General features: G+C 51.6%; 1 long non-coding RNA gene across 1 annotated transcript in view; it reads right to left on the bottom strand.

Annotated features, from left to right (window-relative positions):
• The window catches only part of LOC135965395 (uncharacterized), a 103,088-nt gene extending 90,560 nt beyond the window's left edge, over positions 1-12,528 (bottom strand). The window contains exon 1 of the long non-coding RNA XR_010578289.2: positions 12,404-12,528. This is a non-coding gene — a long non-coding RNA (uncharacterized lncRNA). The remainder of the gene's footprint in view (positions 1-12,403) is intronic.
• Positions 12,529-17,536: the final 5,008 nt, after the last annotated feature.

Consider the following 17,536-nt stretch of genomic DNA (forward strand, 5'->3'; position numbering starts at 1 on the left):
AGACACAGCGGGGAGCACGCAGTGGGGAGGCAGAGACTGCACGCTAAACACGCACCGCACACCTTGCCCCTTCTTGAGGGGCACGGATTCCTGAGAGAGGGGCATCCCAGCAAGAAGGGGAGGCATTAAAGAGAGAAGGCGGCAGGCGGTGCCCATGGAGCAAAGAGGCAGGAGAGCAAGGAACTAGGACGGGAGGAGTGAAGGATGCAGGGTGGCACGGCTGTGTCCTGCCACTGCTATTACAAAGCCCCACACACCCGTGGCTTTTATTCACTCGCAGTTCTGCAGGCCAGAAGTCTGGGTCCACGTGTCAGCAAAGGCCGCGCTATCTCTGAAGGCCCAGGAGAGGGTCCTTCCACACCCGTTCCGGCTCCTGCTGGGGGCTCCCTCCCGGCATTCCTCCATGCTCCTGAGCATGCTGCGACCCCACTCCAGCCTCTGCCTCCCTCACCACATGGCCTTCTTCCCTGTGTGGCCCTCTTTCCAAATTTCCCTTTTCTTTTAAGGATGCCAGCCATGGATTAGGGCCCACCCGAATCCACTGTGACTTCATCCTAACTCGATTACATCTACAAATACCCCATTTCCAAATGAGGTCACATTTATAGATATCGGGAGTCAGGACCTAAACATATATTTTGAGGGGACACAATTTAACCCATAACAGAGGGGATAAGGAAAGTCCTTGGAGCCCCAGTACAGGAAGCTGTTAAAAACAGGCTGTGTCTACACACATGTGTGTGGAAGTGTTTGTGCAGGTGTGTGCACATGTGTATACACTGGAGCATGTGGATGTGACTTGTAATGTGTACAGGTGTTTTCCATGTGTGACCTATGTACATAGGTGTGTACATGTGCATGCACATGTGTACATGGGTGTTTGTGTTACTTGTGTTACTTACATAAGTATGCATATATAGGTACTTTACAAATGTGTGCTTATGTACATAGATTAGTACATAAGCATGCACATGTGTACATGGCTGTGACAAATATGAACAGATGTTTTACATGTGTGTGCCTGTGTACATAGATGTGTATACATGCTTGCATGTGCAGATGGATATGACAGATATGTACAGATGTGCATGACTGTGCCTACATACATAGATGTGAATACATGTGCATGTGTGTACATGGGTGTGTATGACATACATGTGTGCAGGTCCTGGGCATGGGTGTGCCTATGTACATGGATGTGTATACATATGTGCACGTGTGTACAGCTGTTCTGCATGTGTGCCTACGTACATGGATGTGTATGCATGCATGCACGTGTGTACAGGTGTTTTGCATGTGTGTGCCTGTGTACATAGATGTGGATGTGTTCACGTGTGTACAGGTGTTTTGCATGTGTGTGCCTGTGTACATACATGTGGATGTGTTCACGTGTGTACAGGTGTTTTGCATGTGTGTGCCTGTGTACATAGATGTGGATGTGTTCACGTGTGTACAGGTGTTTTGCATGTGTGTGCCTGTGTACATACATGTGGATGTGTTCACGTGTGTACAGGTGTTTTGCATGTGTGTGCCTGTGTACATAGATGTGGATGTGTTCACGTGTGTACAGGTGTTTTGCATGTGTGTGCCTGTGTACATACATGTGGATGTGTTCACGTGTGTACAGGTGTTTTGCATGTGTGTGCCTGTGTACATAGATGTGGATGTGTTCACGTGTGTACAGGTGTTTTGCATGTGTGTGCCTGTGTACATACATGTGGATGTGTTCACGTGTGTACAGGTGTTTTGCATGTGTGTGCCTGTGTACATACATGTGGATGTGTTCACGTGTGTATATACATGTGGATGTGTTCACGTGTGTACATACATGTGGATGTGTTCACGTGTGTACATACATGTGGATGTGTTCACGTGTGTACAGGTGTTTGCATGTGTGTGCCTGTGTACATACATGTGGATGTGTTCACGTGTGTACATAGATGTGGATGTGTTCACGTGTGTACAGGTGTTTTGCATGTGTGTGCCTGTGTACATACATGTGGATGTGTTCACGTGTGTACAGGTGTTTTGCATGTGTGTGCCTGTGTACATACATGTGGATGTGTTCACGTGTGTACAGGTGTTTTGCATGTGTGTGCCTGTGTACATAGATGTGGATGTGTTCACGTGTGTACAGGTGTTTTGCATGTGTGTGCCTGTGTACATACATGTGGATGTGTTCACGTGTACAGGTGTTTTGCATGTGTGTGCCTGTGTACATACATGTGGATGTGTTCACGTGTGTACATACATGTGGATGTGTTCACGTGTGTACATACATGTGGATGTGTTCACGTGTGCACATACATGTGGATGTGTTCACGTGTGTACAGGTGTTTGCATGTGTGTGCCTGTGTACATACATGTGGATGTGTTCACGTGTGTACATACATGTGGATGTGTTCACGTGTGTACAGGTGTTTTGCATGTGTGTGCCTGTGTACATAGATGTGGATGTGTTCACGTGTGTACAGGTGTTTTGCATGTGTGTGCCTGTGTACATACATGTGGATGTGTTCACGTGTGTACAGGTGTTTTGCATGTGTGTGCCTGTGTACATACATGTGGATGTGTTCACGTGTGTACATACATGTGGATGTGTTCACGTGTGTACAGTGTTTTACATGTGTGTGCCTGTGTACATAGATGTGGATGTGTTCACGTGTGTACAGGTGTTTTGCATGTGTGTGCCTGTGTACATACATGTGGATGTGTTCACGTGTGTACAGGTGTTTTGCATGTGTGTGCCTGTGTACATACATGTGGATGTGTTCACGTGTGTACATACATGTGGATGTGTTCGCGTGTGTACATACATGTGGATGTGTTCGCGTGTGTACATACATGTGGATGTGTTCGCGTGTGTACATACATGTGGATGTGTTCGCGTGTGTACATACATGTGGATGTGTTCGCGTGTGTACATACATGTGGATGTGTTCGCGTGTGTACATACATGTGGATGTGTTCGCGTGTGTACGTACATGTGGATGTGTTCGCGTGTGTACGTACATGGGGGTGTGTTCACGTGTGTACGTACATGGGGGTGTGTTCACGTGTGTACGTACATGTGGATGTGTTCGCGTGTGTACGTACATGTGGATGTGTTCGCGTGTGTACGTACATGGGGGTGTGTTCGCGTGTGTACGTACATGTGGGTGTGTTCACGTGTGTACATACATGTGGATGTGTTCGCGTGTGTACGTACATGGGGGTGTGTTCGCGTGTGTACGTACATGGGGGTGTGTTCGCGTGTGTACGTACATGTGGGTGTGTTCGCGTGTGTACGTACATGTGGGTGTGTTCACGTGTGTACGTACATGTGGATGTGTTCGCGTGTGTACGTACATGGGGGTGTGTTCGCGTGTGTACGTACATGGGGGTGTGTTCGCGTGTGTACGTACATGTGGGTGTGTTCGCGTGTGTACGTACATGTGGGTGTGTTCACGTGTGTACATACATGTGGATGTGTTCGCGTGTGTACGTAGGTGTCGGGAGCAGGAGAAGGGAACCGACAGGACAGATTTGACTTCCTCAAAGATCACTGACTGCAACGGGAATGAAGGCCTGGAGGTGGCAGGGTTGGCCCAGGTGGCAAGGCTGTTGCAGGCGCCTGCGGGCAGTGCTGGGGGTGTGTGGGATTCTCTCACCAGTGGAAGGGGTGAGGGGAGGTATGTCGGGAAAGAGCTGGCAGCCCCGTGCCTCGGGGAGGAGGGGTGACGGAGGGACGGGGGTGTGGCACGGAGGCAAAGGAGGTACAGGCAAGAGCTGGGTTTCTGATGTCTGGAACCGGACCACAAGGCAGACTTCTCCTAGAGAGAGCAGGTTTGTGGGGCGGGAGGGTGTGGGGTGGGCTCAGATCCTGTGGTGCCTTGGGCCACTTTGAGAGTGTGGAGCCTTCCAGGCATCCCTGTGCGGGCATCAGTGGGCAGATCGGTACACAGATGGAGGCTCCGTGGAGCATTCCGAGCTGGAGATCTCACCCTGGGAGCTCTGTGCATGGACAGCACCCAAACCACTGGCCTCAGTGTGATCTGAGTGGGGACAAGGAATAAGAACAGGAAGGGACTAGCGGCAGCCGTGAGAAACTCTAGCAAGAATGCCCAGGTAGGAGCCTGCATGGGGGCCAGGAAAGGACCACACTGATCCTAAAAGAAACACAAGGGCAGGATAAGGACAGAGAAGGATTCAGGGAGCGGTAGTGGCCCCGGGGAACGGCAGCAGGAGGCGTACGGTGAGGAGGTTTTGGAGACACCAGGGCCCCGGGGCCTTCGGCGTGTGGGGCGCAGTGGGCCAGCGCGGGAGGGAGGGGAATAGGAGAGAAAGAACAACCAACAAAAAAGGCCCTCAGGAGATAAAGCGACGGGCCCCTCCTACTGCCAGGGAAGACAGACATGTTAGCAAACGGAACGAAGCCACCCATTAGCAGGGACAAAAACCAAGGAGGGCACACCTCAGCAAAGCCAGGGTGCTTTCCAAAAAGAAAACGGATTCATACTAAGATACACACCGACCACATCCATGGTCCCATGGGGCCATCTACCTGCCTGCCCCTCCCCAGGCACGCCCACATGGTCACTGCTACAAGGCCACAGAAGGTGTCTCAGGAAACCAGGACTTCCAAAGCCACCCCTACGCCTCCCTCAGCCATGACGCCCGCGCCTCCCTCGGTGACACCCACACTCCCTCGGTGACGCCCACACCTCCCTCGGTGACGCCACACCTCCCTGGGCCGTGACGCACCAGAGGCACCCCTACTCCTGACAGGCGTGGGCCAAGGATGGGCACCTGCTCCTGGCTCACGGCCGTTTTCTGAGGTTTCAGCAGATGCTGGGAAGCATCAGACAGACCTGCTGGCTGCAGTCCCCGCCGACCTGCGGTGTCACTCTCGGTGGCTACAGTGGCTTGCAGTGAACTGCCATCGAAAAGTAGTGCGTACAGCACAGAAAGCCATTTTAAGAGAGCGCATTCACACAGCTTGCATCATAGTATATCATTAGAATTGTTCATTTTCCTATTGTGATTGTTGCTCGTCTCTTACTGTGCCTAATTATAGTTCAACTCGATCACAGGTATGGATGTAGAAGAAAAAGCACAGCACGGTGCACACAGGGGTCCGAACTACCCAGAGCTTCAGGCAGCCACTAGGGGACTTGGAATGTGCCCCCACAGATAAAGGGGGGCTTGTGTATAATGACTGGAAAGGAAACTATAACAGTGTATCGAATTTGCCCAGGATACATGGGTGTCACTTTCGGAGCCCAGAAAACCCAAGAGAAGTTACTTTTTAAAAAATAGTGTTCCATAGCACAGTCGGGGACTGTAGCTAACAACCATATATTGTCTGTTTCAAACTAGCTACAAGAGAACCTTTGACATGTCCCCAACACAAAGAAATGGTCCATGCTTGCAGTGATGGATATTCCAAATGCCTAATTTGATCATGACACATTGTATACATGTATCAAAATACCACATCTTCTGTAAGTATGTACAATAATTATATGTCAATAAACATTTTGTAAAAACACAATTGATGGTTTAGCAATTTGGCTAGATTCTAAAGAAATTAAAGGCCGGGTGTGGTGGCTCACGCCTGTAATCCCAGTACTTTGGGAGGCCCAGGCAGGCGGATCATAAGGTCAGGAGATTGAGACTATCCTGGCTAACAGGGTGAAACCCCATCTCTACTAAAAACACAAAAAAGAATTAGTCGGGCGTGGTGGTGGGCACCTGTAATCCTAGCTACTCGGGAGGCTGAAGCAGGAGAATAGCATGAACCCAGGACGTGGAGCTTGCAGTGAGCCAAGATCGTACCACTGCACCCCAGCCTGGGTGACAGAGCGAGACTCCGTCTCAAAAAAAATAAAAATAAACAAATAAAAATAAATAAATTAATTAAAATCTATAGTTTTCCTATGTAATAGTAATTACCAGTTAGTGACTAAAATGGGGAAAAGAAAAGGTTCCACTCAAAATAACAACAGGTAAAATGTTTGTATGACTTCGAAATAGCAACACAAATATTTCAGTATTGTGTGAAGACAAAACTCTCGGCTTTACTGATAAAATATTTAAGCATAGAAGAACATGTTACATTGATGGAAAGTCTGAACGCTGTAACTATATCAATTCTCCCAAAATATTTCAAATATTTGGCCTAATCCCAATCGAAGTCCTACTTTAAAAACAACAACAAAACTTTGCAGCAATACTGCACAGCACTAGCAGAAGATAAATGAAAAGGACATTTGGAAAAGAAGGGAAATGGGGAATGCCCTTCCCTCCCAACTACTGAGACGTATATTTAAAACAACAGTAATTACACACTGTGGGACTAGCAGGTGGAAAATAACAGGTGGATCATTGAGCTGAAATACAGACTTGAAACGGGCCTTCATACATCTAAAGACTTGATATACAAAAAATGAACTATCAAGAATGATTTCAGGAGTTGACGGAAACATTCTAAAGCTGATTTACAGTGATAGTTGCACAACTTAGCGAAATAACTTAAGTCATGGAAATGTATACTTGAGGGGGTGGATCTGACGATACGCAAAATATGCCTCTATAAAGGTTTTTTTCTTTTTCTTTTTTTTTTTTTTTTTTTTTTTTAGATAAGTCTCGCTCTGTTGCCAGGCTAGAGTGCAGGGGCGCGATCTCGGCTCCCTGCAACCTCCACCTCCTGGGTTCAAGCGATTCTCATGCCTCAGCCTCCTGAGTAGCTGGGATTACAGGCGCCTGCCACCACACCCAGCTAATTTTTGTATTTTTAGTAGAGACAGGGTTTCACCATGTTGGCCAGGATGATCTCAATCTCCTGACCTCGTGATCCGCCCACCTCAGCCTCCCAAAGTGCTGGGATTACAGGCATGAGCCACCGCGCCTGGCTCTTCCCCTCCCCAGATCCCATGTAAATGATTTAGGAACATAAGCATCAACACAGTCCTGGAAAACAGAGAGAGGAGAATTAGTGAATTAGAAGTGCTGAGAAAATCTGAGCTAAATAACATGGATGAGATGAACTGATACAGAAAGTGGGCTGCCCAGAAAAGTACGAGAAGGCAGCTCCAGCGCTGGAAGGATCCCCTGCAAAACTGGGCACTGGTTTCTCAATGAGCAATCCTCAAACCCCAAACACTGGTGGACAAAAGCGGGAAGAGGAAGCTGCCATGGAGTGTAAGAAACAAAGACAAATGACAGAGCCAGGGCTGGTCCCTTCCCTGCAGCAGAGGGGGTACCTGGTCCAGACTGCATATGGCCAGTGAAGACCAGTACTGCAATAAAGCTGGGTGTGTGGCCCCAAGGGCTCCAGCCACAGGTTAGAGCGGACGTTGGCAAACTATGACTCAGAGGCCAAACCCTATAGCCAATTTCTATCAAGTTATAGAGGTACATAACCTGACCCACTTGCTTACCTCTCACCTCTGTTTTTTCTCCAATGGCAGACTTCAGTAGTCGCCCCAGGGCCTGTACGGCCCCCAAAGCCGAAAATACTTATTCTGTGGCCCTTTGTGGAAAAAGCTTTCAGCCCCCGGGTTACAGAGAAAAGTGTGGTACTAGCTACCAGGGCCACTGCAGGTCACTTCATTAGACATGGATACAAATACACTTACCTACACGGCAAGCGTGTCTACGGGGCAGTGAAATCCTTGAAAACACATGTCCAAAATGACCAGGCAGACAACTAATCCATGAGGAATCAGGATTAATGCAGGAAACAGAAGATGTTAAATTTCTAATGAGCATCCACAGAGAGACTCAAAAGGATAGTACATCCATAAAATTGGAACTGGCCACAGTCTTTTAAACAGGGGATTAAATACCAAAAAAGAGACCTTTGAAATTTAAAACATGATTATGAAAATAACAGGCGCTGTGAATAACATGACTTAAACTCAAACTGGTGAACTGGAAGGCAGTCATTAAAGTCTCTTGGAGCTTAAGAAGAATTGAAAGAGATGGGAATTACGAGCGTTAGGTTAAGAGATAGGTACAGACTCAGGAGAAGTGAACGCATTCCCATGGGGGCCCAAAGGAGAGTGGGGAGAAAGAAGTAATTAAAGAAATAAGAGAAGAAAATTTCCCCTGGAATGGAAAGAGATGAGAGCCGTCAAATCACAGGTGAACTGTCAAGGAATAATAGAAAAATGACACGCTGCTACATACATTCTGGTGAAACTTCTGACTCAATGGATTAAAAACTCCTTTAAGCTTCCAGAGTACAAAAATAATAGGTTGCCTTTAAAAAAGAATAAAAATCCCACTGCCATTGGTCATTCTTGTCTGCAATTCAAAAAGGCTAAAGGTAACATTTGTGGCACTAGCTACAAGGTTCTGAGGAAACAGGACCTCAAACTGGAATTCTATAGCTGGACAAAACTATTGTGAGGGCAAAATGAACTTGAGGACTCAGCATACTGTACACAGCTCTGAGAAAAATAACTATGGGGCAAAAGTCATTAGAATGAAAGAAAAACAAGAAAGGAATGGCATTGGCATGAAAAATAATTGTGAGCAAATAGATCATTAAAATTTAAAGTACAAATATTAATAATTACTGAGAAAATGAGGAAGAATGCAGCTGTTAAAAAATATTCCCCACATAGACAAGACATCATGTTCTTAAAGTAATTGACATAATGTAAAAGGAAAAAATCATATTCTGGAACCAAAATTCCAAATGATTGCAAAAAATATGCCAAATATCTTGTCATAGTCAGGTGGTAATTTATGGATACGATTAATTCTTGAAGTGGATAGAAATGTGTCTTAATATTTTATTGATTAGGACTATGTTGGTTGCATGGAACAGAAACCCAACTCAACCCAGCTTAAGCAAAACTATGAATCCATTGCAAGAACATGAGAATGTTTTATAGGACCCACAGAGAAGACAAGGGTTGGACCTCAGGGACAAATGGGACCAGGGCTTCTAGAGGCCAAGGGCCATCTCTGCATCTCTCTCCATCCCACCTCTTGCCTCTGCATGGGTGCCCCTCTTCTCTCTGAGTAGATCTGCTTCCTCTGCTTCTGAGACCCACGGTGCAAGATGTGGCCACAGACAGTGTTAGCACCCTGCATCCACCTCCATAGGCACTCAAAGCAATGTTGAATTCTTTTTTCTCAGCTCCGGTTCCAACACCCTTGGAAAGACTCTAATTGGCAGAGCTTGGATCAAGTCCTCACTGCAGAATCAATCAATCAGCTGGGACCACGAGGCCTGATCAGTGTTTATGTGGCTGATCCAGGGACACAATATGTGTCAGCAAAGGGAAGTCACGCCCTGGAAGATGGGTGCTTAAGCAAACAGGCCCGTTGTGGCCCCTGCAGTCCACCCCTTGTCTGCCCGGCACATGTGGGCTCACACCCACTCACAGACAATTCCCTGGATATGCTGGATACGATGCAACCTTTTAAGTTCCTGCGAGGACTGTGGCCCAGTATGGGTTCAGGAATTTGACCCACCCAAGTATCTGGGCCAGGCAGAGAGAGAGGTGGGAAATGAGAGGCCTGCAGCTCCCACTAGTGGGCAGTCTAAGCCCTGCAACAGCTGCGGGAGCATCGCGGACAGATGCGTTCCTGCGCCCCACGCCTGGAGGGAAGGAGACACATTAAACTCATACTTACGAATAATCGCTTGGGTTAAATTAATGCTCTAAGCCCTCAGGCACAGTGGACACGCACATATTTGAGTGTGGATGGTCAGTGTAGACACACACATATTTGCATCCCGGCATTTACAACAGCACGGCACCCTGTCCTAGTGTGGAAAGGGCATCTTTTCATTGCTGTCTTGGGAACATACCCGGAGATGTCCCAGAAGGAGCTAAAATAGTTAAAACTGGGCTTTATTTAGAGGTCGCGCTTACTTCCATTTGTTCTCTACACTTTTGCGTGGCTATTTCCTCCCTGCCCGGCCCCTGCAGGTGACTGGGACCTTGCTGACCCTATTAGGGGTGGACGTGCCTTTGCAATTGTCTGCACACAGGTACATGTCTCCCAAACCTTAAGATACTTGAGGACAGGGGCTGTGCACAGTTCGGGGATGCGTATGCACTGTGAAGGCAGACAGACCGCCCCCCTCCTCTGGAAGGAATGTCAGTTCCTCATTACCATCATCTTCATCATTGGAAAATAGCAGCAAATGCAGAAATAACAACAATAATGGATTGAATCCTCACAGTTAAAGAAGAGAGCAACAAACTCTCACGAGTGTTTGTGTGGGGGAGGCATCGTTCCAGGAACTCCCTGTGCCCCAACTCGTTTACTCCCTCCGCGCTCCATTCTTCAAACAGAGTAAACTGAGGCAGAGATAAGACAATGACGTCATCCTCGAGCCCATTCGGCTCACGTGCAAAATGGGTACAAGCAACTGTCCGGAGTATGGAGAGACGCGGGTGTGCGGCGGAGCTGCCGTGACTGGTGGGCCTCTGTAGGATGTTTCAGAGCCCACAGGCCCTGGCCGAATTCCCAAAGCACTGTGAAATGGCCCAGAGTGCTCCAAGCTGAGGGAACGGGGGTGTCCACAGGATGGGGGTCCCATAGCCTGTCCCTTTCCTGCTAGGCTCAAAGCTTTATTGTCCCCTCGCAGCTGGTGCAGGAGGAATGAGGGCTCAGTGGGGCTTCTTGGCTGTGGGCAATGGGAACTGATGGGAGGACCCTGGGTCCCGTCTAGGGGAGAACAGGGCAAGGATGAGGGGGCACCAGGGCAGGGTGGGAGCTCAGGGACTCTGAGGAACGTGCACTCTCCAGCCTTTGTCTCTAGGTTCAGGAATTAAACCTGCGAGCAGCCATCAAGTGGGCCTGGCCGGGGCTGCTTGTGCACTTCCCACTGGAACTGCCCCACCCAGTGTCAAATGATGACTGAGGATGGCTCCCGGAGAGGTGAGGCCGGCAGCCACACAACACCCTGTAGCCACCACTACAGGGGCCGCGCCTCAACCCACCACAGAGGCAAGCCCTGGACGGCCACCCCGCACGACCCATCCCCCCCAACCCTCCACAGAGGCAAGCCCTGGACGGCCACCCCGCAGGACCCATCCCCCACAACCCTCCACAGAGGCAAGCCCTGGACGGTCACCCCGCAGGACCCATCCCCCACAACCCTCCACAGAGGCAAGCCCTGGACGGCCACCCCGCAGGACCAATCCCCACCAACCCTCCCGGGCGGCGTGGCCTCCCACAGCAGCTGTACAGCTTTGCTGGCTGACGACATTGGATTCAGGCCCAGCAAAGCCCACTCATCCCCTAGACACCGACGGCCCCATAAGCTTCACTCCTGCTCGGGCCCCTGCCCAGGCCCTGGATGGCAGAAGCCGGCCCTCCCCTGTGGGCAGGTGCATCCCTGGGGAGTGTGGGGACCTCTCTGGGCCTCGGTCCCCAGCCCTTCGTAAAAGTGTCCACACAGCTTCTCCCCATGAGCCCCTCTGGTGAGGCCCACAGCGTGGGGCAGGTGCAGGGAGGCCCCTCCTGCCCAGGGCAGAGGACAGCTCTGAGCCTCCCCTCCTGAAGCATCCCATCCCACAAAGGGCAACCACCCTGTGGGGAAGAGACTGAAGACCACCACTCAGGCTGGCAGGTGTGGCCCCTGGCTGGTGGCCTTCAGGCCAGGAAGGAGGTAGCCAGGAGGGGTGAGGCCACGATCCCCAAAACCTGGGAAGCCTGGGCTTGGTTCTCGGCCAGCCCAACCCACCCAGCCCCACGTTCTTCCTCCAGAGGGCCCAGGGTCTGCATCTCTGCCCCAGCGCCCACCTGCTCTGTCACCCTGTCCCGCGTCCTGCTCCCCACGCCACCATGCTCCAGAGCACGCCAGAGACAGAATGTGGGGAGGGGCACCTGTCACTCTCCTGACGAGCGGAAACACTGAGGTCACGTAAACAGGTGAGATGATGCCTAAGGTGCCTGTCCAGCTTCAACACAGGAAATGTCCCTGCTCACTGTGCAGCCCGCACTGGGGAAGCTCACAGAGCAGCCATCCCCAGGGACCCTGTGCCCCTCAACAAACACCTCCCTCTCCACGAGGAAAAAAAAATGCACGACCATTTAATGACGCACCCTCAGAGTGCCAGCAGGCAGAGGGAGGACTGGAGGGGAGCAGAATCTGATTAATTTAACGGGGAGTCCAGGGGAAAGATCTCAGAGATAGGGCAAAGAGGTGTTTGAAAAGCACTGCGATAAATACACTAAATCACACAGAGCAAACAGAAGCAGCTGCTTTGCTGATAAATGCTTAAGCTCTGCGACTTTCAAGATGAAACGGCCCAGCCTGAGACAGACGAGTGAACGAGTGAATTCGATGGGCTGAGGGCTCCCGGCGCTGCGTCCCGAGTCGCTCCTCACCCCCCACCCCCCACCCCCCACCCCCGGCGTATGTTCCTGAGGACAGTTAGGATCTTACCTCGGGAGAGCGTGTTGCCTGTTGCTCTGAAGACGATCTGACAGTTCTGATCTGTGGGTTTATTATCCGGCTGTCATGCATTTCTCCTGTGCTGGGGTCACATCCGTTTGGGGAATGAATCTGTTTTGAAAGCGGCATTTGGGAGAGGAAGATAAGGCGGCCCTTGGCATGGCACTGAGGACTCCCAGCTGGTTGAGCCCCTCTCCGTCCAGGGCAGCCAGAGTCCTTCTCACTGCAGGGGGCATTCAGAGCCACTCTGCCAGGAGATCTAGCCCTGAACATCCTTCTCAGCTCAGAGATGGTAAAACTGAGGCCCAGCAGGCTTGGGCTCCGTAACCATTGACTGACAGCTGGAGCTCATGACCAAATCTTCTGGCCCCAAACTTAGTAACCTTTTCCTCATGAGGGCAGCCTGCACGGAGCGCGGCTGGGCGAGTCCCCAGTCTGCAGCCATCGCTGACACCTGGTGCAAAGGGGTTTACCTGCTGCACCTGGGACAGGAAAGCAGGCCTATGTCTGGAGGAAGAGGGTGCGGAACGGGTAGGCACAGAATCACACCACAGGTGGGATCACGTGCTGGCTGCAAATGAGTGCTCCGAAATTAGGCAGACCTGGGTTCAAATGCCAGCCCCACTACTTACCAGCTGTGTGAAATGGAGAGGTTTCTTCCCCTCTATGAGCCCCAGTCGTGTCCTCTGAGACTGATGGTAATGAAAAGCTCTGCTCCCTGTGGGCTGTTGGGAAGATGGTGAGATCCTTTTGATGCATTTAGCCCAGTGCTCGGCACAAAGGAAAGGTTTAATAAAAGTTCTCAACTATTAGTATGTGTGTCGGTTATCTCCTGCTGTGTAACAAAGCACTCCAAAATTTAGCAGTTTAAAACATCAGCAAACCTTTATCGACTTGCAGTTTTTGGGGGTCAGGATCCAGGGTAAGCTCGGTGGGTGGCCCTGGCTCAGGGTCTCTCCGGAGGCTGCCTCACGACACTGGCTGGGGTTACCATCATCTGAGGGTTTGACTGGGGCTGGAGTCTCTGCCTCCAAGATGGGCTGCTGCAGGGAGGCCACAGTTCCTCACATGATGGCTCCACAGGCTCTCGAAGGTCCCACCCCATGGCAGCAGGCGCTCCAGAGCACATGATCAAGAGAGGACAGAGGGGAAGCCATAGTGCCTTCTCTGACCTGGCCTGGGAAGTTCCATGCGGCCACTTCTTCCATATTGTATGTGTGAGGAGGGCATGAAATTAGCCTCTGCTTCTTGGAGGGAGGAATGATAAAAGACTATGGGGGACGTATTTTAAATCCACAACGTCATTGCTGGAAGAATGAGACCAGACCTCAAGGGAAGGAAACAAGGAAATTGCCTAGAAAGGCCCATGAAAGAGCCAGAAAATAACTGAAAGTGACTTGCAATTTTCTTTGCTACATCCAGCCAAGAGCATGGTTCCCACCGGCCCAGCTGACTGATGCTTTAGGTGACAGAACCACGTCACCCCAAACTTTTTCCAGGGCACAAAAGCCTTCTGAGCTACATCCATGTGTGGGTCTTTGACACTAGAACCTGCACTTCCAAACCGCCTGGAGTCCAACACCCATGATGCAGGGCAGGCAGGCCCACAATGGGGGCTTAGTCTGGGAGGGTCCTTGGCTTTACCCGGGAAAGAATTCAAGGGCAAGCTGGTGGTGTGAGACAGCAACTTTTACTGAAGTGGCACCAGAGGTGCTGCTCCTTACAGAGCAGGGCTATCCCATGGGCAGTGTGCCCAGAGCGGTAGCTCAAAGGCAGTGCTGCATTCTTTCGTTTTTTGTTTTTTGTTTTTTTTTTTTGAGACAGAGTCTTGCTCTATCACCCAGGCTGAAGTGCAGTGGTGTGGTCTTGGCTCACTGCAAGCTCCACCTCCCAGGTCCAAGCAATCCTCCTGCCTCAGCCTCCCAAGTAGCTGGGATTACAGGTGCACACCACCATGCCTGGCTAATTTTTGTATTTTTACTAGAGATGGGGTTTCACCATGTTGGCCAGGCTGGTCTCGAACTCCTGACCTCAGGTGATTTGCCTGCCTTGGCTTCCCAAAGTGCTGGGATTATAGGCATGAGCCACCGTGCCTGGCCTGGACTCATATTTATACCCACTTTTAATTATACATAAATTGAGGGGCACTTTATGCAGAAATTTCTGGCAAAAGGATGATAACCTCTGGGCTATTGCCATGGAAAGGGGTGGTAACGTCCAGGTGTAGCCACGGCAATGGTAAACTGGCATGGCACAGGTGGGCATGTCTTATAGGAAGCACTTTTGCCTCTTCCCCGTTTTAGCTAGTCTGCAATCTGGTCCGGAGTCCCAGCCCTGCCTCCTGCCTCCTCTCCATTTTCCATTGAATAATTTTCCTGCCACCTCTCCATTTTCCATTGAATAATGGAATAATTCAGTAATTCAATAATTCCATTGAATACTGGAAAATGATGAAATGGACTGGAATATGCAGGCTGGAATATTTTCCCAGGATTCTGAGGGAGGGACTGAAACCAAGCGAATTATAACATCTCCCTCCAAGAAAGAGTCGCTCAGGGATCCTCCCACAAAGGGAGATGGTCACATTCCTCTAACTGTGGCTCCACCCTTGGGAGGTGTTAATACGCCCATTTCACAGATGGAAAAACAGAGTCTCCAAAAGGGCAGGCAAACTGTCCAAAGCCACACAACGTGGAATGCAAGAGCCTGGCCGAGTTCAAGAGGCCCTGCCACCAGCCTGGGTTTCCACACCACCCACGTCCATCCCAGGCTTGCATAAAACACATCTGCCATGACCAGATGATGTCCACGGTAGGGACGGAGGCTGTGAATGCACAAACCCACTGCCAGGGGCTAAGCACAGCCACCCTGGGGGACCACAGCAGCCATGCTCTCCTCCCCGTCCCCTCCCTGCCATTGCACCACCGCCCACCACCTTGCAGACACTGCTGCAGAGGCCTGTCCCTGTCTAGAGATGGGCCATGGAGAGGGCACCGGGCTGTGAGCACATTAGAGAGAGATGCCCACACCAAAACCCCACAGAGCTCAGAGGGTCCCTGATCAGGGGAAGGCAGGGTCACGTCTGCCTTCCAGAAATGTCCCTGAAGTGCCCAGGGAGGGAGGGCAGCCTCAGCAGAGAGGCTGGGGAAGGAGGGTGACATGGGGGAGCCCGGGAGGGAGGGAGACGTGGGGGAGCCGGGCAGGAACAAAGAGGGGAAAGCGAACAAGTGGTCCTGCCACACAAGCAGTGTGAGGAGACCCACAGGGCGGGGGCCCAGCCTTCAAGCGAGCTCAACAAAAGAACAGGGTGTGTATTTGGGCTGAATGGGGTAGTACGAGAGAGGGCTGCTCCAGGCCTGGGCTCCGTGATGTGTGAGCTTGGAGGTGGCCAGGAACAGAGGCCCCGTCAGGATGTCTCAGCTTCTGGGGGTGGCCGTGGGCTGAACAGGAAAGTATTTTGAGCATCCCCACAACCCAGCAATGCTCACTGGCCCAGCGGACACTCTGACCCCACCCCAAACAGGCATCCCTCATCCCTCACCTGTGGCTCCCACTAGTAAGGGGGACCCAGCCACTCCCTCCACCTCTGTTCTCTCTCCGTCACCCCACATCTAACCCTGAGAGAATCACCTGCTGCTCTAGCTCACCCCACATCTAACCTGCCGCCTAAGGGCTCGCTGCTGTAGCGTCCAGCCCGAGTTCCCAAGTCAGAGGATCCCATCGGTCTAAGAACACACAGCAAACACCTGCTGCGTGTCTGGCATCCCGTATGACAGTGAACAAAAGGGGCCAACACTTCCGAGGAGAACACCCTGAGCAAATGGGCAGCATGACTGGCAGCAACGGGCACACGGCGGGCAAAGAACGCTGGGCGGAGGGATGGGGAGACCAGGCTGGGGTCCACTGAGATGGGCCAAGCACAGAACAACTCCAAAAAGGCGACGCTGGGGCAAAGAGCTTACAAGACAAAGGGGCGAGCCCTGTGGGCCTGTGGGGCAGAGGGTCACAGGCAGAGGGCAGAGTGAAGGCCCGGGCCGGAGGGTCAGGTGTGGCTGAGAAGCAGCAGGATGGCCAGCAGGCCTTGATTGTGAAGGGAAGCAGAGACGCAGGATAGAGCGAGGTGGAAACTGGTGAGGCGGCCTGTTTGGATGCTGATGGGCGTGGCCCAGGAGAGGAAGAAACATTCCTGATGCAGGACAGGGAGGGGACCACAGCTAAAAAGGAGTCCCAGAATAATGCCAAGGAAAAATGATTCACCGGACGCTTGTTAAAGACAGCAAGGCAGACGCCACCCCAGCTCCTGCAGTGGGGAGAGACTCGTGCACAGAGCTGAGCTCAACTCCCACTAGAGCAATGCCGTCGGGGCACACAGCCAGCAAGCAGAGTGCGGAGACAGGAGGGTGCGGAGTGGGGAGAGGGGAGGGTGCGGAGTGGGGAGACGGGAGGGTGCGGAGTGGGAAGACGGGAGGGTGCGGAGTGGGGAGACGGGAGGGTGCGGAGTGGGGAGACGGGAGGGTGCGGAGTGAGGAGGGGACCTCGCTGGACATCAGAGCTGGAGATAAGGGGCTTCATCTGATATCAGAGTGCGCGGATTCTTGATAAGTGAGCTTAGCAGGGTCCTTTGCTAAAACTGGCTCAGCCCACCAAGGACAAAGCTTCTTGAGAAGAGGGCTCCAAGGAGGCCACTCCAGCATGGGCAAGGAGGGAGTCCCTGTCACTAGGTGAGAAGAGACAGGCTTCCGTGCGGGAGGGGCGGGGCCGGCCTTGCGGGAGTGGAGCCAGTGCAGGGAAGGTGGAGACAGGAAGGTGGAGACCCGGAGCACACAGGTGGGCTGAGGAGCACGTTTGTTGTTGCTGGCCCTGAGGACGCAGCAGCTGCCTCACTGCCACGGAGACAGGGATGCGCCCGTGGACGGCTGCCCAACCAGGCCTTGCCTAAGTCCCATCTGCCATGGCCAAAAGGCAGCATCTCAAGATCACCAAATGGTGACCTTGGGCCTCTCCTTCCAGGGAAACAGGTTTCTCTCTTCACTGTCATTCCGGGGGTTCATGCAGACGCTGGCCTGGCAAATGCTGGGGGCCTTCCACGTGTTTCATGTAAGAGGCTCCCCCAGCTCTGTCCTC

This window comes from Macaca fascicularis, chromosome 10, assembly GCF_037993035.2.
Source record: "Macaca fascicularis isolate 582-1 chromosome 10, T2T-MFA8v1.1".
NCBI lineage: Eukaryota > Metazoa > Chordata > Mammalia > Primates > Cercopithecidae > Macaca > Macaca fascicularis.